Source organism: Symphalangus syndactylus, chromosome 19 (genome assembly GCF_028878055.3).
Source record: "Symphalangus syndactylus isolate Jambi chromosome 19, NHGRI_mSymSyn1-v2.1_pri, whole genome shotgun sequence".
NCBI lineage: Eukaryota > Metazoa > Chordata > Mammalia > Primates > Hylobatidae > Symphalangus > Symphalangus syndactylus.
In genome coordinates, this window is record NC_072434.2 from 48,830,370 (window position 1) to 48,852,149 (window position 21,780).

The 21,780-nt window shown below is 41.0% G+C and overlaps 1 protein-coding gene and 1 pseudogene across 2 annotated transcripts in view; one reads left to right on the forward strand and one right to left on the reverse strand.

Annotated features, from left to right (window-relative positions):
* Positions 1-21,780, reverse strand: part of ROR1 (receptor tyrosine kinase like orphan receptor 1) — a 410,747-nt gene that overhangs the window by 339,402 nt on the left and 49,565 nt on the right. The gene's annotated exons all lie outside the window — the stretch shown is intronic.
* LOC129458363 (cofilin-1-like) lies at positions 935-1,866 on the forward strand (annotated as a pseudogene).

Here is a 21,780-nt window from a genome sequence, read left to right on the forward strand (position 1 = left end):
AGAAGCTCCTTTCTACCCCCTCCTCCAGGTAATAGAGAATTCATTGTATTCTGAGAAATTGAAGATCTTACAAGAAGGCAGATTGCATGACCTTTCATTTGCAATAGATCCTTTCAGGAAAGGGAGTAATTAAGATTGCCTAGAAGGGGCTGCTTTATTTCATTGAGGAGATAATTTTAAACAGGCTTCCTCACCACATGCACCACACTCAACAAGTAAACTCCCTACACTGGACTCCTATAGGGCCTAATTCTCACCTCAGCCCCAAATTTACCCAGATTCTCTCACCTGTTATTATTAAGCTACTTAGCTGCCTTCCATCCTTCATCCCTAGACCCCAAACACCCTAGTATACTGTGAATTCCTTTTGTTCTTTCATGTATTCGTTCACCATTTTTTTCAACACATGCTATGTGCTAGCAACACAAAGATAAATAAAACACCCCCCATCCCCATAAAGTTGATAGTCTAGCAGCAGTAACTTATTGGCAGATATTTATAGCTCAATGGCCAACACATGCATGGAGCATCCAAGAGAAGGAAGAAGATGTGCCTAACCAGCGTGAAGCCAGGCAATAGGGTTTGGAGGACATTGCAAGAAGAGTGGGTGGCAGGAATAAAGGCACTAACCATGGTGAAAAGGGACACAGAGTGAGCAGAAAACCATGTAGCCAGATCTTAAAGTGTGAGGCAGAGAGTGGAAAGACATAACCATAACAGCCAACATTTACTGAGGGCTAACCATGTGTGAGCTGATTAATTCCTCACCAACGCATGAAGTAGGTTTTATCATCCTAATGTTAGCAATGAGGAAACGAGCTACAAAGGTTAAGTCACTGGGGCAGTAAGGGAGATAAGCTCTCTGATATGCTGCCCCCTAAGGCTAGACGGATCAGCAAGGGCTGGTCTGAAAATCCCTTTGGTGTCATGCTAAGAAGCTTGGGCCTTTCCTATAGATAGTGGGCAGGCAGTAAATGGCTTTAAGCAGGAATGAGTCAGATTTGTGTCTCAGGAGGCTACTTCAGCAAGGTGTGGAGGACTGATATGAAGAGGGACCTACCCAGAGTTAAGGAAATCAGCTAAAAAGTTGTTGCAATCTTCCTATGAGCAATGTGCAGCCTGATCTAATGGTGCAAAGAAGGAGCAGAGGGCAGTCGGGTCCCAGCAGCGGCTGCAGCGCTCTTGTCTTCTGCGGAAACATGGCCTCCGGTGTGGCTGTCCGATGGTGTCATGAACATGTTCAACCACATGAAGGTGCGTAAGTCTTCAATGCCAGAGGAGGTTAAGAAGCACAAGAAGGTGGTGCTCTTCTGCCTTAGTGAGGACAAGAAGAACATCATCCTAGAGGAGGCCAAGAAGATCCTGGTGGGCGATGTGAGCCAGACCATCGACGACCCCTACACCACCTTTGTCAGGATGCTGCCAGATAAGGACTGCCGCTACACCCTCTATGACACAACCTACGAGACCAAGGAGACCAAGGAGGAGGACCTGGTGTTTATCTTCTGGGTCCCTGAGTCTGCGCCCCTTAACAGCAAAATGATCTATGCCAGCTCCAAGGACACCATCAAGAAGCTGACAGGGATCAAGCATGAATTACAGGCAAACTGCTACGAGGAGGTCAAGGACTGCTGCACCCTGGCAGAGAAGCTGGGGGACAGTGCAGTCATCTCCCTAGAGGACAAGCCTTTGTGAGCCCCTTCTGGCCCCCTGCCTGGAGCATCTGGCAGCCCCACATCTGCCCTCGGGGGTTGCAGGCTGTCCCCTTCCTCCCAGACCAGATGGGCTGGGGGGATCCCAGCAGGAGGAGGGCAATCCCTTCACCCCAGTTGCCAAAGAGACTGCCCCACCCCCTGGATTTTCCTCCTCCCTCCGTCCCTGACTGTTTTGGTCTTCCCAAACTGCTTTTGATCTTCTTATTCCTCTTGGGTTGAAGCAAACCAAATTCCCCCCAGGCACCTCAGTTGTGGAGAGGAGCCTGTATTTTTTTAACAACACCCCCCCCACCCAACCTCTTCCTCCCCCTTCCCATGCTGCCAACTTCTAACTGCAATAGTGACTCTATGCTTGGTGTTTAGTTCTGCGTATAAATGGAATGTTTTGGAGATGACCCCTCCCTGTGCTGGCTGGTTCCTCTCCCTTTTCCCCTGGTCACTGCTACTCATGGAAGCAGGACCAGTAAGGGACTTTCGATTAAAAAAAAAAAAAAAAAAGAAGAAGAAGAAGGAGCAAAGGGAACAGATGCAAGATATATTTGTTGGAAGACATTCTCCATGAGTCTCTTCGGTTTCTGCATATCTTGTGAGCAAAGCACTGGCTGTCCTTGGTTCCAGACCAACTTTTCAAAGATGTTTATATGGATAATAGCCTTGGAAGAAATGATCTCCCTCTGGAGCAAAGGTGAAGCATCTTTGTTGCCCACTATAAAAGATCTGGGTTCCCTAAGTCCAGAGTTTCTCTCTCCTGTAATGCAATGCACTTCATGTATGGCTATCACCTGGCCCTCTTCATGACATCCTATGGGAGTTGGGTCTTGGAGAAACAGTGAATAAATATGTTGATACTCTGGCTATTGCTATTGCTATGACTAATAAAGTTCTTTGTCACTAACCCAGGAATCCTTCTGCCAGCATCTACGGAACTGTGGCAGGCAAGTTCATTTGCAAGTAAGTAAAGTCTCAAATCCTTCACAGTTCAACTTGATAATATTTAGGGGAAAAAATCAGCAGGATTGGTGAATGGCCAAATGTAGAATGTTAGGGAGAAAAAAGGAATCAAAGATTACTTCTTGTTTTTTTGTTTGTTTGTTTGAAGGTTGAAGTTTGGACAGTGGTTTGAATGGTTACTTTAGACAGTGGTGTCACCAACAGAGGTGGAATATATAACAGGTACAAGAATGTAATATATAATGAGGCACAGTGGGTGCTGGGGATGAGATAATAAATTCAGTTTGGAGGCCTATGAGACATCCATGTGGAAGTATCCAACACAGAGCTGAATAATGAAGGCAAAAGGGGAAGAGTTGGATTAAAGATATATAGGGGTCATTAGCATCAGGGCATAGGTAAACCCATGATACTGGATAAAATCCTCTTTCATATAGAAACCATCATATTCATCCTTAAACCCTTAGTCCCCTGCAGAGGGCTTTGCACAATGTATATGCTCAATAAATGTCTGTTAAATAAATGGCTAAAAGCAGATCGAGAATTAGTTGTATCCTTTATTTAAATTAAAATTGCTTCAGTGGTTACTGGTGTAATGCTAATCCAGGTTTTCTCAAATCAGAGTCTCAAATACAGGGTATGTACTTTTGTTTCGCATGAAATACAACCAGTTTCATACACAAATAATTACAAACTCATCATTCTCTTACATGTAATATGGAAGCAGAACAGAATTCTAAGACTCATAATATCATGTCATTAAAAAGCAATATTGTTGGTTTTCTTATTGGAGAAAAAAGTTCTATTATTCACAGGATCACTCCTACCTTCACTCATTTAACATAACAAAAAACTTACTGAGGACATACTATGTTTAAGGAACTGTGCTGAAATCTGTAAGGGATCTAAAAAACATAAAAGTCCCTTCCTTAAAGGAATTTACAAAAGCTGGGTGGTGGCACATACACCAGACCAGAATTTAGTTCCAAGTTCCACATTTAACAATTTTATGACCTTGAGCAAGTTACTTAACCTCTACAACCTTTAGTTACTAAACTTGTAAAAAGAAAACAGTGAAAATGCATACCTCACAAACGGCAATGAGACGCACATTTTGTAATACATGTAGAGTATGTATTATAATACCCCATCAAAAGTGGTGGCCAGTATGATTATCATCATGATAAACTAGCTGGGGAAGAAATACTTATAGAAATACTCATAGAAAAACCACTCAGTGAGAGATAGTGCAGAACATTATAAATGCCATTGAAGTGCTAAAGTGCTAGAAACACAGACCCTTAGGAACCTGTCAAAAACAGTAGCAGTTAACACTGTGTTTTAACTTATTTAAACCAGCCCAACAAACCTATGAATGAATAGCATTATTCCCATTTTCTAGATGAGAAAACTGGCACCTAGACAGGTCAAGTAACTTACTCCAGTTCACCCAGCAGAAAGTGGTGGAGCAGGAAATAAACCCAGGCTGTCTGGCTCCAGAGTCTGATGCCAAGTTGGCTCCTCGGGGAGAATCATGCATTTTTATGACTTATATTTTGAAGACAAAAGAACTGAACTCTTTGCAACTATTTGCCTTCAACTCACAACTATTATACAAATACTATTCTACTCAGAATTGAGAGATTATTTTAAAATATCTAAACAGGGCCAGGTGCGGTGGCTCACACCTGTAATCCCAGCACTTTGCGATGTCAAGGCAGGCAGGTCACCTGAGGTCAAGAGTTCGAGACCAGCCTGGCCAACATGGTGAAACCCTGTCTCTACTAAAAATACAAAAAAATTAGCTAGGCATGGTAGTGTGCACCTGTAGTCCCAGCTACTCAGGAGGCTGAGGCAGGAGATTCGCTTGAACCTCAGAGGCAGAGGTTGCAGTGAGCCGAGATCGCACCATTGCACTCCAGCCTGGGCAACAAGAGTGAAACTCTGTCTCAAAAAAAAAAAAAAAAAAAAAAAAAAAATCAAAACAACAAGCGGAGAGACTTTTCTAGGTTAGCTCAGGTCCTATTTCACAGATTCTGAAAACTATAAAAGAAGGAAGATTTAATGCTTCATATCAAACACTGTGTAAGACAAAATCACGGTGCATCATGGACGGATGCACAAAATCCAAAGTGACTCAGTGTAGGGTTTTGGGCTTAAAGCTCTGAGGCACCTTTATGAAATAAAATGACTCCATTTACCAACTCTCATTTCCTACTGTTCATAAGCACTTCCTTCAGCTTAATTTAATACATACTTCTCTCAGATGCAGAGTTTTGGGGTTGTTTTTCCATTTCCATGTGAATAATGTAACAGACTGATGAGATATATTCAGCCACTGTGTTGGGCCACCTTGGACTTTCATCAAATTTTGTTTTATTTAATTTTCAAAGAAAATAATGATGAAATACCCTAAATATCCAATCACTGAGTGATGGCTAAATAAAAGAAAGAAAAGAAAAACAGTATCTATAAAGACTTGGAAAAAATAGTATTACGTATTAAGTGAAAAAAAAGCTTGCTACAAAATAACATAGACAAGATTATTACATTTATGGATAAAAATGTATGCATAGGGCAAAAAAGCCTGCAAGGAAATGTACCAAAATATTAAAAGTGATTTTTTTGTGTGTTTATCATATGAGCCCTAGTCTTTCACTTTCTCAATGTTTCTTTATTTTCTGAACTTTCTTTGATACATATATTATTTGTATATTTTTTAATAGCAGTAAACCAATATAAAAACAAAAAAAAGTTCAATGTGCTATCCATTACACTACAGAGCCTTCTTATACTTTTTAAATGTCTGGAATATTTGTATTACAGACAGATTAATGGATAAATAGATGCCTAATTAGATAGATAGATAGATAGATAGATAGATAGATAGATAGATGATATGGAGACAGACATTCTTTTACCAAAACATTACAGAACAGCTCCTCTTAGAAATATAGTCAAAATCTGGCTTCCCCGTCCAATTCAGCTGTCTCTTTCTTTAAACCAATCAACCATCTATTTCTTTAAGGTAAATGTTACTTAAAAGCATCTTAGATGGACAGATCTGACTTTTGAAGCCCTAAATAGAGGGTACAGGTAACCAATTAACGCATGAATTATGGCCATGTGTCGCTTAACGACAGATATGTTCTGAGAAAAGCATTCTTAGTTGATATGCTTGTTGTCATGTGAACATCAGAGAGCATACTTACACAAACTTAGATGGTATAGCCTACTACACACCTAGGCTTTATGATATGGCCTATTGCTCCTAGGCTACAAACTTGTACAGCATGTTACCATACTGAATACTGTAGGCGACTGTCACACAATGGTCTCTGTATAGCTAAACATACCTAAACATATAAAAGATGCAGTAAAAATACAGTATAAAAGATTTAAAATGTTACACCTGTAGAGAGCACTTATCATGAATGGAGCTTGCAGGAATTAGAAGTTGCTCTAGGTGATAATCAGTGTGAGTGAAAGTGAAAGCCTAGGACATTACTACACACTACTGTAGGCTTTATAAACACTGTACACCTGGGCTACACTAAATTTATAAAGAATTTTTCTTTCTTCAATAATAAATTAGACAGCTTACTGTAACTTTGTTACTTTATAAACTTTTTATTTTTTAACTGGACTCTTCTGTAATAATGCTTAGCTTAAAACATAAACACATTGTATAGCTGTACAAAAATATTTTCTTTATATCCTTATTCCATAAGCTTTTTTCTATTTAAACATTTTTAAGTTAAAAATTAAGACACAAACACACACATTAGCCTAGGCCTACACAGGGTCAGGATCATCAATATCACTGTCTTCCACCTCCACATGTTGTCCCCTGGAAGCTCTTCAAGGGGCAGTAACAGGCATGGAGCTGTCGTCTGCTATGATAACAATGCCTTCTTCTGAAATACCTCCTGAAGGACCTGCCTGAGGCTGTTTTACAGGTAATGTTTTATTTTAGAAGCAGAAGCAGTACACTCTAAAATAATAATAATGAAAAGTATAATAAATACGTAAACCACTAACATAGTTGTTTATTACTATTATCAATTATACTTACTATTATCACAAATATACTTACTATTATCAGTATACAATTAGGTATACTGTATATAACTGGAAGTGCTGTAGTTTTACAGGACTGGCAGGGCAGGTTTGTTTACACCAGCATTACCACAAACACATGAGTAATGCACGGTGCTGCAACATTACAACAACTACAGCCTCCCTAGGAGTTTTTCAGCTCCATTATAACCCTATTGGACCACCCTCTTATATGCAGTTCTAACGCGGACTGAAAGATGATTATGCAGTGCCTGACTGTAGCTACCATACAAATGTGACAGGAAGAGTAACTTAGCTCATACACAATTACGTACATACTTATGTTTTAAGAGACAGAATCTCGTTTCTGTCACCCAGGCTAAAGTGCAGTGGCACGATCACGGTTCACTGCAGCCTCGACCTCCTGGGCTCAATTGATCCTCCTACTGCAGCCTCCCAAGTAGCTGGGACTACAGGAACACGCCACTGTGCCCAGCTAATTGTTGTATTTTTTGTAGAAACAAGGTCTCACTATGTTGGCCAGGCTGGTCTGGAACTCCTGGCCTCAAGCAAAGATATGCACTTTCTTTTGGCAGCCACAATTAATTATCAATATAAATGTCAAATGACAAACTGAAACTGCTTTTCAGAAAAGGTTATCCAAACTTAATTTTGTCAAAGAAAAAAACCTACTCTACTGGCCAGAAAGTACTGAGTTCAGTCTAATGAAATGAGTAGAATAGGTACACAAACTACATAGTGAACTTTGAGGGCTGTTTCCATCTGGAAATGTGCATCATGTACACATTACTCCACATGCAACCAGTCATCCTTTAACCACTTTCAAAACACCAGCCATAACACAATCCGAAAAAGAATAATAGCATGCGTATTTTTTTAAAAGAATACAATTATTGGAAGAGCTTTGGGAAATTAACGCAGCCCTACTGTGGAGGTCAAATTCATACGTAGTATAAAATGAAAACAAATCTGACATACTGAACACTTGTCATGTGGCTCTCACTGAAAGGGTAAGCAGAATTTTCAAAGCAGGATAGAAACGAGTTCAGTGGAAAGTACAGACGCTTGACTACCTTTCTTTATGGGGAACAGAAACATTCTATTAGCCCCCTGCTGCTTTGGCCAAGTTAAGCTCAGCCTCCCCTGCCATTCATCCAAGACAGGGAACCGACGTCTTGATGCTGGTTAACAGATAATTCAAACATTCACACACACTTCATCGCTGTAAGAGGTACCTCTATGTGGTTGTCAGCCTTTAGCAATATCAACTCAACAGGCCCATAAGCTTTTTACAAAATAAACATAAATTAATTGGGAGACAAAGACGGAGGGATAGGAGGGGGCATTCTTAAAAAGATGGAAAGTCGATTGCATTAGTGGTCACAAAAGAACCAGGGGTGTTTTTGTTTGGCAGTGGAGCAGCTACATGCAGAATGTTAACCTCTTTAAATAAGACATTGGTAATTTTAAGAAATTAATTTTAGGTCTGATTAGTGCCAAGTGCAGAATTTCTGCAAGAAGAAGTCATGGAGTAGAGAAAAATCTACAGTGTCTGTTCCTCTTTCTGTTTATAACCTCTGAACTTTAGTATCGTCTCTTGGGCTATATCTGCAGAGGCCTTTTTTTTTTTTTTTTTTTTTTTTGAGACGGAGTCTTGCTCTTTCGCCCAGGCTGGAGTGCAGTGGCGCAATCTCGGCTCACTGCAAGCTCCGCCTCCCGGGTTCACGCCGTTCTCCTGCCTCAGCCTCTCCGAGTAGCTGGGACTACAGGCGCCCGCCACCACGCCCGGCTAATTTTTTGTATTTTTTAGTAGAGACGGGGTTTCACCGTGGTCTCGATCTCCTGACCTTGTGATCCGCCCGCCTCGGCCTCCCAAAGTGCTGGGATTACCAGCGTGAGCCACCGCGCCCGGCCCAGAGGCCTTTTTATACTCATCAACTCAGAATTCCTCCCTGCTAATTATGAAATCTCAAGAAACTGGGTATAGGAAAACACAACTTTTAGTCATAACTTTTTGTTCCTATTTATTAATATATCCTAACTCACTTGGCGTTCCACATCTATAGACGCTATTTATGGTTTGTAAATTTAGTTTTCCCACTGGTTCAGATAAACAGGTCCTAAAAATGATTTAAGATGTGCTTTTTCTACAAAGTCTCAAAAGCCATCAGACACTACAATGAGTGTGAATCATGGATGGACTATGGTGTTGAGGCTTAGGGCTTGGACTCTGGAATCAGGCAAACCTGGATTCAAATCCTGACTTCGTATGTCAAGTTGTGTAACTTTGAGCAAGTTCTTTAAGTTCAAAATGGTCCTGACCCCAGTGGGGCTATTGGGAGGAAGGAATGCAATAGTTTACAAAAAGCAAGAGCAGATCTGAAATTCTACCTCTTGGGGCTACCTGAGGAACAATGTTTTCAAATTATAAAATCTCTGCTGGGAGACAATAGAATCAAGAAGAAAGAGAGTGTTTTCACTTTAGTCACTACACAAATTAAAGTTTCTGTGGGGCTAGTGTCAGCTTTACTTTAGCCTAAATGTGTGACATATTAACCACTCCCAAGCTCCATTTCCTCTAAAAGGAGATCGTTGTCTCAATAAAGCTCTATCAAGATCTGAATACTCGCAAAAATGAAATCCACATTACTGTGTGCACCCTATATTGTCCAACAACACAAGTGCCTTTTAACAATGAGATCATATTCTCTTTCCATCTACTTTTCCCAAACTTTAGTGAATTTTAGTGTATTTTACTGCACTATGAGCTTCTCAAAAGGAAGGACAACGTCTTGCCTGTTGTTTCTACCCATAGTGCTTCTAACAATATCTGCCACACGACTGATGACCGATGAGTAAATGAGTGACTGAATCATCTCAGTATCCTCCCCAAAGGCACATAAATTTTACACACAGTAGGTATCAAAATACGTTTGTTGGAAAAATGGATTTGAGCAAAACTGGGAGTGCCTTTATAGGTAGGGACTTCCTCTTACTCATCTCTGTAGCCCCTGGGCCTGGGCAGAACCTGGCACAAAAAGAAAGGAGGATCAACTAATCTTTTTGCTCTGGAGACATGCTGGCAATTGACCTACTCAAAAAGTAATTGGTAAGGTGTGTGTGGATTCCAGTTCCAGAAGGCCTTCTCTGTGTCTGGCACTGTACAAGATGGTTTGCATGATGTTTTCTTAACAGCTCTGAAAGGGATGAGTGACATCGTTTTAAAATGAGTGAGCAAGGGCTCAGAGAGATTAAGTCACTTGCCCAAAATCACAAAGCTGATAAATAACAGAGCTGAGATTTAAAACCAGGCTTCTGGAACCTGTGCTTTTTCCGTTATGGGAGGTTAAGAAAGAAGGGAAAGCACCAAAATAGATGGGACCACCTTATTTGAAGCTGTATGACTTTAGGGGAGGATGGAGGAGGCAGCAACAGGTAGATAGGGCTCAAGGAGTGAGGCTGACCAGTGGGGCCAACCGCCCCAGCCAATTATTGATCCATGGGCCTGCCACCTGCAGCCATGAAGAGCAGGTCTAGAAGAATGTTGATTAGAGCCATTTCCCAAGCAGAATTGACCAGGTAGTCGCTGGCGGTAATGGCAGTGCAGACCAATTCCTTCTGGTCATTATATACAAGTCCAGGCGAGCCCATCGGAATGCCTTGGGCCCAGATCTTGGAACAGTAGTCCACTTGCCATCTTGGAACCAATGCACAAAGAACAAGAGCTCCCACATGGAAAGACTAACCACATTTTCCAGACTGAGTGCTAGAAGAGGAGGAGGCCTGAATACTTTGTCTCGGAGGAAGAAAGGTAATGACTCTTGGTTTTGGAAAAATCAATTTTAAGAGTAAGCCTAAGTCCCATGTGCTCATCATAGAAACAAAAAGAGATAACATTCATTGTCAAAGCATCAGAGCAGAAGAGCTGCCATTTTTAAAAAATGCTATTTTATAGTCTTGTTAAGATTCCGCATGTAAACAGCAGTACCCCTCCTATGACTACAGGGAAAACTAATTTAATAAAATCAAATACGGTTGAAACATCTTCTGTTTTTAACAGTAACATCAACTAGAAACCTGGAATCTTATACATCCATATACAGGCAAGATAAAACACTCAGTATAATTACTTCGTAATTCATCTAGGGATACAAAAGTAATTCTTCTAGAGACACCACACTAGACTCTCTACTTTGCAGGCTCAGAGTAACCCACTTTAAATATCTGAAGCAGATCCTGCCAACCCTCAGCTCAAATGCCCCATGCTTCCTGAGGCTTCTCCATCTCAGCTCCACTGAGAGGGTCTAAGCCCAGGGTAACATCTTTCTTACTACGAGAGCTTAACAGCCTGCTTAGATGGAGAGGACAAAAGCTACACAGGATGTTAGAGAGAAAGCAATGCCAGGTCGGTAACTAACTGAGCTTTCTCCCTCAGTTTGAAAAAAAAAAAACAAACAAAAAAAGAAGAAAAGTAAAAAAAAAAAGCCCTCGAGAAGGAAAGCATTGATGTAATTTCACTATCCCTAAGCATGCCAGATGCCATAAATATTTGTAAAGCATAGTCGTTATATTTGCAACATTCAAGGGCATAACTAGAAAAAAAACCAGTCCGTAAATATGCACGTGCTAACTATTCTCTTAGATCACCCGAAAAGAAAAAAAAAAAAAAAAGCAAGCAGGCAAGCAGAAGTCCAAATATTGCTGGAAAAGTTTGGGTTGTTTCTGTCTGAAATTTACTCTGATCAGCCCTGTAGAATCTGTCCTTGCACACCACCTTGAAGGAAAAAAAAAAAAAGAAAAAGAAATGAAAAGGAACTTTATAGATAGAACCTCCAAACCCGTGCTTGACTCTTCTCTGTCCTCTGCCCTCCCAGAGCAGCCAGTCAGAGCTTAGAGAACACATCACCCCCAGGGACCATTCTGAGGCTCGTTCCTGAGCTAGCCAGAACCCTGGGCCCTGGGAGCTTCCCCTTGTCACCCTAAAGCCCCACAAAACAAAGCAATCCTTCTCCAAGATGGCCCTCTAACTATTTAAAGATCATTCTCATGTCTCCTCCTTTTCTGGCTTGCTCTTTTCTGGACATACCTGGTTTGTCACTGTTAATACCCCAAGGGTGGTCTGACCAGCACACACTTAGAAAAGATAAAAGCACCAAAACCCTTCCACTCAGGCAGTCCATTTCACTTAACACTCACAATCAAAGCAACTAAACATTGTAACTAGTGATCCCTGCCCCAACCCACAATTGTACTTAAGTGGATTAATATTAATAATAAAACAGCTACCTGTTACTGAGTGTCTGCTGTCTGCCAGGAATTGTGTTAGTCAGTTCTGCTATAACACAACATATGAGTTCTGAGAAATCACCATACTACGCAAAATTGTGCAGTAAAAACAGCAGAGTTTACGGGAAAACAGGATTGGAACACACTACTACTTTCTTGTGGAAATGGGCATTGTAAGGGTTACAGCTTATGGGTTATTGTGAAGTGGTGGGTGGGGGGCTGCTTATCAGAAAATGGACAGAAAGTTGCTAATGGCAGACGTGGACGAGTGTAACTCGAGGGTAACTCAACACACCTGGTGAACTGAGGGAGCCGGTAGATGTTTCAGGTGTATGTGTTTGTATATTGCCATGCATCTCACTTTAGCTGAGTGCTGTCTTCTGAGTCCACCTAGTACTTTTCATGGATAAAACTGACTATGTAAGTAAACATAAAATTTGCATTATTCTCAAATTTTTCTGAATACATCAATCAGCTTTGAAAAAATGTGTGTGTTTTCAAAACAACTGTTATAGCAGCACTGACTGTGCTTTATCTCGTTGAATCCTAGCAACACTGAAAAATCGGTAGTACTAATTCTATGTTCCAGAAAAGGAAACAGAGGCTCAGGGAACTTAAATGATTCCCAAAGTCACATCACTGGTTGATATGGTTTGGCTCTGTGTCCCCACCCAAATCTCATCTCGAATTGTAATCCCCACATGTCAAGGGAGGAGATTGCTTCTCCTTCACCTTCCACCATAATTGTAAGTTTCCTGAGGCCTCCCCACCCATGCAGAACTGTGAGTCAATTAAAACTCTTTTGCTTATACATTACCCAGTCTCAGGCAGTTCTTTATAACAGTGTGAAAACAGACTAATACAGAAAATTGGTCCTGAGAGAAGTGGGGCATTGCTATAGAGATACCTGAAAATGTGGAAGTGATTTAGGAACTGGGTAACGGGCAGAGAATAAAAAAGTTTGAAGGGCTCAGAAGAAGACAGGAAGATGTGGGAAAGTTTGGCACTTCCTAGAGACTTGTTGAATGATTTTGACCAAAATGCTCATTGTGATATGGACAATGAAGTCCAGTCTGAGGTGGTCTCAGATGGAAATGAGGAACTTATTGTGAACTGGAGCAAAGGTCACTCTTCCTGTGCTTTAGCCAAGAGACTGGTGGCATTTTGCCCCTGCTCTAGAGATCTGTGTAACTAAACTTGAGACAGATGGTTTGGATATCTAGCAGAAGAAATTTCCAAGCAGCAAAGCATTGTAGATGTGACCTGGCTTTTTCTGAAAGCATATAGTCATAGGCATTCAGAGAGAGATGGTCTGAAATTGGGATTTATGTTTAAAAGGGAAGCAGAGTATAAAAGTTTGTAACATTTGTAGCCTGACCATGTTGTAGAAAAGAAAAATCTATTTTCTGGGGAGAAATTCAAGCTACCAGCTGCAGAAATTTGCATAAATAAAGAGAAGCTCAATGTTGATAGCCAAGACAATGGGGAAAATGTCTCCAGGGCAATTCAGAGATCTTCATGGCAGCCCCTCCCATCACAGGAACAGAGGCCTAGAAGGGAAAACTGGTTTTGTGGGCCAGGGGTCCCTCCTGCACTCCCTGTTCTGTGCAGCCTCAGGACATGGCACCTTGAGTCTCAGCCACTCCAGTTCCAGCCATGGCTAAAAGGGGCCAAAGTACAGTTCAGGCATTACTTCAGAGGGTGGGAGCCTCAAGCCTTGGCAGCTTCCACCTGGTGTTGGGCCTGCGAGTGCATAGAAGACAAAAGTTGAGCTTCAGAAGCCTTTGCCTAGATTTCAGAGGATGTATGGAAATGTCTGGATGTCCAGGCAGACGTCTGCTGCAGGAGTGGAGTCCTCATGGAGATCCTCTACTAGGGCAGGCAGAGGGGGAAAATGGAGTTGGAGCCCCCACACAGAGTCTCCACTGGGGAATTGCCTAGTAGAGTTGTGAGAAGAGGGCCACCAGCCTCTAGATACCAGAATGGTAGATCCACTGGCAGCTTGCACTGTGCACCTGGAAAAGGTGCAGGCACTCAATGCCAGCCCATGAAAGCAGCTGTGTGTCAGGGGGGCTGTATCCCGCAGAGCCATAGGGGCAGAGCTTCCCAAGGCCTTGGGAGATCACCTCTTGCATCGGCATGCCCTGAATGTGAGACATAGAGTCAAAGGAGATTATTTTGGAGCTTTAAGATTTAATGGCTGCCCTGCTGCGTTTCTGACTTGGCGCAGGGCCTGCAGCCCCTTTGTTTTGACCAATTTCTCCTATTTCGAATGGGAACATTTACCAAATTCCTGTATCCCCATTGTATCTTGGAAGTAATTAACTTGCTTTTGATTTTACAGGCTCATAGGTGGAAAGAACTTGCCTTGTCTCAGATGAGGCTTTGGACTTGGACTTTTGGGTTAATGCTGGAATGAGTTAAGACTTTAGGGGACTGTTGGGAAGGCATGATTGGCTTTTAAATGTGAAAAAGACATGAGCTTTGAAAGGGGCCAGGAGTGAAATGATATAAATGATATGGTTTGGCTCTGTGTCCCCACCCAAATCTCATCTCACATTGTAATCCCCACGTGTCAAGGGAGGGACCTAGTGGGAGGTGATTGGATCATGGGGGTAGTTTCCCCCATGCTGTTCTCATGATAGTGGTTGTTTTAAACCAACAAGATCTGTTGGTTTAAAAGTGGCACTTCTCTCTTAGCATTCTCTCTCTCCTGCTCTGCCATGTAAGACATGCCTCACTTCCCCTTCACCTTCTGCCATGATTTTAAGTTTCCTGAGACCGCCCAGCCAAGCAGAAGTCTGAGTCAATTAAACCTCTTTTATGTTTATAAATTACCCAGTCTCGGGTAGTTCTTTATAGCAGTGTAAAAACAAACTAAAACACTGGCAATAAGTAAGGTGCAAAGCAAGGATACGGCCAAGGTCTACCCAGCCTCTTCTTCACCACCTTATGCCCTATTGTTGCCACTTTCTTTTGCTTTGGCAACCAGTGCTGGGTAGGAGGTACTGTGACACTTTCTGGGACTTAAAAGCAGATTCAAAACTGCTCTGACTCCTCCATTCCTCCTTTAATTGTCTGCCCCATAGTGGCGTAAAAGTTAATGCAAACATAAATGTCTGTAGCATTACCCATGTCCCTTCCCTCAAGTATGAGCTACGGCCTTAAAGATAATTAAGTTTTTATGAAGGTTTTTTTGGTTTTTTTTGGCCTCACTGCTATGATATTCACCAGTCAGATTCAACAGAATTTCAGCTGATTTCATGGAGCTTAAGGATTTACTTTCCGGAAGGCCCTTTCATTGTTTTCACAGCCTCCCTTCCTGGGAGCTTGTGTTCAAGTTCCTTGGCGAGGAAATAAGCTGTCTTACTCCATAAAATGACTGTTGAAAATGAAAGTCAGACCAAGTCACTCCTTTCTTGGAAGACTTCCATGGCTCCACACTGTCCTTAGGATCAAGTCCAAGCTCCCCGGCATGGCCTGCAAAGCGCTCCTTGATCTGTCCCCAGACTATATCACGAGCCACATCCCTATCCACTTATCTGTCCCCACACTGGATGTTCCAGAAAGATTGAATTACTTTCAGTTCCACCAGTACTCTATGGTTCTGCACTTCCAGACTCTGTACACTATTCCTCCTACCTGCAATACTCTCCATGCCATCAATTACATCACACTCCCTTCGCCTGTTGAATGCCCATTCCATCTCCAGATCTCAGCTTCTATGTTCCTTCCTCCTGGAAGCATTCCAGGGTCCTGTCCCCACATCTGAATTAGGAATCCCTCGTGAGGGTGCTCCCATAGCACACTGCACATTCCCTATCACACTATCCCTATCATCCGCATTCCCACTTTGGTGAAATTACTTATTTGTCCAATTATTAAGCTCTGTGAAGGCAGGAACTGCATCTGGTTGATTAAATTAATAAAGGAATGAATACATTTGCATAACACATAGCATAAAAGAGCTTTCATGTGCAACATCTCATCTGACCCACATATGCCATATGAAACAAATGGGGAATCAAACAAAGCATCCAAAGGAGCAAATGCATTAGCTATTACCACACAGCCAGTACGTGGCGGATCATCCAAGTAAATTAGAGCAACTATGTTCTAGGCACTGGGTATACAGCAATAACCAAATCAGACAGAAACACTTGTCCTGGTGGTGCTCACGTTCCCAAATAAATAAGTCAATATATCAGTACATCAATATATCAGTTTATCAGATGGCGATGACATGATGGAAAAAAAAATAAAGAAAGGAAGGAGATAGTTAGGGCCTCACTGAGATGGTATAATCTGAACAAAGCCCCAGAAGAGGAGAGGGAGTGATCCCTGCTGGTCTGTAGTCTCCAAAGTGCTGAAGCAGGAGTAGCCTGGCAAGTTCAAGGAGGAGCAGCAAGGACAGGACAGCTGGAGAGGAGTAGCTGCATCTTGGAGAGGAGAATAGTAGCTAATATTTCCTGAACACCTACTATGTGCCAAGGGAATAGAGTAAAAAACCAGAAAGACAAATTCTGTCTTTACAGACCTTACAGTCTAGCTGCTTAGGTTTAAATATGCTGGAATCAAATCACATGCTCTGAAATAAACCATGCATGTAAAGGTCAGTTCACTCCTTAGGCTATCAGGAGGATGTTGATCAACTGAAAACTGCTTTGCAAACCTTCTACTAAATGAAAAAACAGGTAGTCAAAGTTGCCCCCACCAGTAATTTTTGTGTTGGCCTCCCAGGGATGAACAAGAAGTCATCTTCTGTATATAAACAGTGCCAGCTGCCACATCACAGGGGTTTATGAACTGTGGCTTTCTGATCAAATGTATGAAATTAACAGAAAAGAGTTTTAAAACATATTATTGCTAGGAAAATTACATAATAAAGACAAAAGCCCTATTACTTAAAGTAATGAAAACAAAAATAAGGATTTATAAGCTTCCCAGCTCTGACCTAAATTTGCTGCGCATTATTTTTCCACATCTCTTTCTACTTTAGAAAAACCGCTACTAATTGCATTCACATTACACAGTATCAACCAAACCTGGATTTGGGTTTCCTCCAAGACCACCAACAGGCTCAAGTTACAGCAAGTTTATTAAGTGGATTTTTTTTTTCTCTTTTGTACAAAAACTAGAATGCTGTTACCTTGTGGGGTGGCTTAGCAGATAAATGCTTGATGTGTAACATTTTAAGAAAATCCTGAACATATAAATAAGGGGAATATGCACATTTTCTTAACTCACAAAATAATACAGGATTTTTTAAAGCCTACACTTTATTGGTGGCTGGGAGCCTGAAGCTAATGAAAAAACACATTTACAAGTTTGGTTTCCACAATTTTATTCTGTGTTCTCTAGGTGCAGATGCTCCTGGCTGTACTCTAGGAAAACCTGGAACTTGGCTGGAAATGGAGAACACAAGCAATTGGAAACCAGTTCAGTTTCACCCAGTTTAAATTTCCCTGCAGTGAGCAGGGCACCAGCTCCCCCCTCGGAAGCCAAACGTGAAAACTTACTATTTTCATGGCAATATCCAGCCTCGGTCTTCCTTTAATAGGCTCTCCTCTCATACTTCAGAAAAAGAAACCTAGATAGTTTCCTGGTGATTAAATCATCCAAATTGTGTGTCATCAATGCCTTAGCAAGTGTTGAGGCCAAGCAGAATGCTTCCCGTTTACAGAACAAATTCCATCCAACCCCTTGTCAGCATTGCCATCTCCCCTGAGTCGCCTCCAGTTTCTTACCTTCTCCTTTGTATTGATTACCTCAGAACCCCACCCACAGTTCTTACTGACTTCCCACCAGCAGAAGAAAGGGAGTGGGGTGAGGTTGGGACAGGGGTGTAAATAAACAGCACCTGTAGGCAAAGGTTTCATGACAAAGGCACCAAAAGCAATTGCAACAAAGCAAAAATTGACAAACGGGGTCTAATTAAACTAAAGAGCTTCTGTGCAGCAAAAGAAACTATGACAGAGTAAACAGACCACCTACAGAATGGGAGAAAATTTTCACGAACTATGCACCCAGCAAAGGTCTAATATCCAGCATCTATAGGAAACTTAAATTTACAAGAAAAAAACAACCAACCCCATTAAAAAGTGGGCAAAGGCCATGAACAGACACTTCCCAAAAGACATACATGCAGCCAGCAGTCATATGAAAAAAAGGATAATGGCTTCCAGCGCCATCCATGTCCCTGCAAAGGACATGATCTCATTCCTTGTTATGGCTGCATAGTGTTCCAAGGTGTATACGTACCAAATTTTTTTTATCCAATCTATCATGTGGCCAATAAACGTACGAAAAAAAGTTCAACATCACTGATCATTAGAAAAATGCAAGTCAAAACCACAGTGAGATACCATCTCACACCAGTCAGAATGGCTATTACTAAAAAGTCAAAAAATAACAGATGCTGGTGAGGTTGTGGAGAAAAAAGAATCCTTTTTCTCCACAATGTACCATTGGTGGGAGTGTAAAGTAGTTCAACCATTGTGAAAGACAGTGTGGTGACTCCTCAAAGACCTAAAAATGGAAATACCATTCAATCCAGCAATCCCATTACCAGGTATGTACCCAAAGGAATAGAAATCATTTTATTATAAAGACACATGCACGCATATATTCATTGCAACACTATTCACAATAGCAAAGACATGGAATCAACCCAAATACCCATCAATGATAGGCTAGATAAAGAAAATGTGGTATATATACACCATGGAATACTATGCAGCCCTAAAAAGGAATGAGATCATGTCCTTTGCTAGTACATGGATGGAGCTGGAGGCCATTATCCTTAGCCAACTAATGCAGGAATAGAAAACCACGTATCACATGTCCTCACTTGTAAGTGGGAGCTAAATGATGCGAACACATATACACATAGAGGGGAACAACACACTGGGGCATATAGGAAGGTGGAGGGTGGGAGGAAGGAGAGGATCAGGAAAAATAACTAATGAGTACTAGGCTTAATAGCCAGGTGATGAAATAATCTGTACAACAAACCCCCATGACACAAGTTTACCTATGTAACAAACCTGCGCATGTACCTCTGAACTTAAAAGCTAAAAAATAAAAATAAAAATAATCAGTGCCTGGCCTCCTACTTTTAGGGAAATCAGTCTTATTCATTACTGCCACTACTATGTTTTCTATTTCTAGTCCTCTATTCCCTGGAACCCAGTATTTCCTTGTATTTATTTCTGTCCTAGATCTTACAGATGAGGGAACCGAGGTCCACCCAGCTGGAGGCAGGATTGAGACCACGCTAGGTTTCTTGACAACTGGATTGGGATTCATTCCTCTGAATCACTCTTGTTTAAGTCCAATGGCTCAAATTGAACCTACTGAATATGGATTTTGGTGTAAAAGGAAATAAACACTGAATATTTCTCCCAAGTCACACAGAATAAAGAAATAAAACATTCACATGATGGAATAATATGACACTATTAAAAATTCAGCTTTCAAAGAATATTTTTACCAGTTATATTTAGGTATAAATCAAATAACATTCACCCATTTAAGTGTACAGTTCAATAATTTTAGTAAATATATACAGTCGTGCAATCACCACATTTGACTTTTAAAACATTTCCATCATCCCCAAAAGTTCTGCTGCTCCTAGAAGTGACGCTAACCATTCCCACCTTGCCCGAGGCAAACACTGATCTGCTTTCTGTCTCTAGTTTTTTGCCTTTTCTAGAAACGTAACATATGTGCAATCACACAATATGCGGTCTTTTGTGTTAACTTATTTCACTTAGCATAATGTTTTTGAGGTTTATCCATGTTGTAGCCTCTCTTTATTTTGCTCCTTTTAATTACTAAATAGTATTCTATTGTATAGATGTACCACATTTTATTTATCCATTCACCAGTTGATGAACATTTAGGTTGTTTCTAATTTTTGGCTATTCTAAATAATGCTGCTTTGAATATCTGCATACATATCATTGTGTGGGCATGTGGTTTCATTTCTTTTGGATAAATACCTAGGACTGGAGCTCCTGGGTCATATGCTAAGTTTAATTTTTAAAGAAACTGCCAAATTGTTGTCCAAAGTGGCTGCACCATTTTAGATTCCTACCAGAAATGGATGAGGATTTCAGTTTCTCTACATCCTTACCAATGCTTGATATTGTTAGCTGTTTTTTTAATCATAGCCATTCTGTGGGTATGTAATGGTATTTTATTGTGGTTTCAGTTTATATGTGAATATTCAACAACACTGACAAATATTTACCATATATTATTAAGAGAAATAAAGCAGGATTCCACATAGTTTTTAAAGAAAGACCTTATACATACGCAAGCCCTATACATATATGAAGGCTGAAAAAAGACACATCAAAATATTGACAAACAATAGGAAAGCGTTTTTTTCTTTGCTCATAACTGTAAAATTTTTATGAGTAAATATATAATAAAAGTATTTTTAGAAGTTTAAAATATTGCTAAAACACTAAGAATTACGTATTGCCAGTCATTAAGAGGTAGGATACATATCCAAGCCTCAGCTAAACGCAATTCTATTATTCATTTATGAATCATCCATTGTGGGGTTGCTTGTAGCAAATTTGCAAAACCAGATTAGCTTCTCACAGCCTCAAAGCATGCTTCTGAGACCCTACCCCAGGAATCAGCAAACTGCAAACCCCAGGCCAAATCCAGCTCACTTGTCTATTTTTGTATGGCCTACAAACTTAAGAATGGTTTTTAAATTTTTAAATGACTGGGGGGAAAAAAACAAAAGACAAATAACATTTTGTGACAAATGAAAGCTGTATGAAATTCAAATTGTATTTCTACATATAAGTTTCTATTGGAACAAAGCCATGCTCATTTGTTTACAAATTATCTATGGCTGCTTTCCTGCTGTTAGAGCAGAGTGGAATAGTTGCAACACAGTCTATATGGCCTGCACAGCCCGAAATCTTTACTATCCAGACTTCTACAGAAAACATTTGTTGATTTCTGTCTACCCAACCGTGGTGGGTGCACAGAAAAGACAAGATCAGTTCCATTATCCAAAGGAAAACTCATTAGGAGAAAAAAAAATCTTTTTGGATTAGTTGGTCATTGTATTAATTCATATTAATATGTCTTTTCTTAAAAGGTAAGATTTGGGGCCAGGCACAGTAGCTCACGCCTGTAATTCCAATACTTTGGGAGGCCGAGGTGGGTGGATCACCTGAGGTCAGGAGTTCAAGACCAGCCTGGCCAACACTGTGAAACCCCATCTCTACTAAAAATACAAAAATGAGCCAGGAGTGGTGGCTCATGCCTGTAATCCCAGCTACTAGGGAGGCTGAGATAGGAGAATGGCTTGAACCCAGGAGGCAGAGGTTGCAGTAAGCTGGGATTGCACCCTGGGCAACAGATCAAGACTTCGTCCCAAAAAAAAAAAAAAAAAAAAAAAGTGTAAGATTTGGACTGGGTGTGGGGGCTCATGCCTGTAATTCCAACACTTTGGGAGGCTGAGGTGAGAGGATTCCTTGAAGCCAGGAGTTCAGGACCAGCCCGCGCAACATAGCAAGACCCCCTTATCTCCACAAAAAATAAAACAATTAGCTGGGTGTGGTGGCACGCACTCCTAGTCCCAGATACTCAGGAAGCTGAGGCAGGAAGATCACTTGGGCCCAGAAGTCTGAGGTTACGAGCTATGATAGCACCACTGCAATCCAGCCTGGGTGACAGAGTGAGACCCTATCTAAAAAAAAAAAAAAAAAAAAAAAAA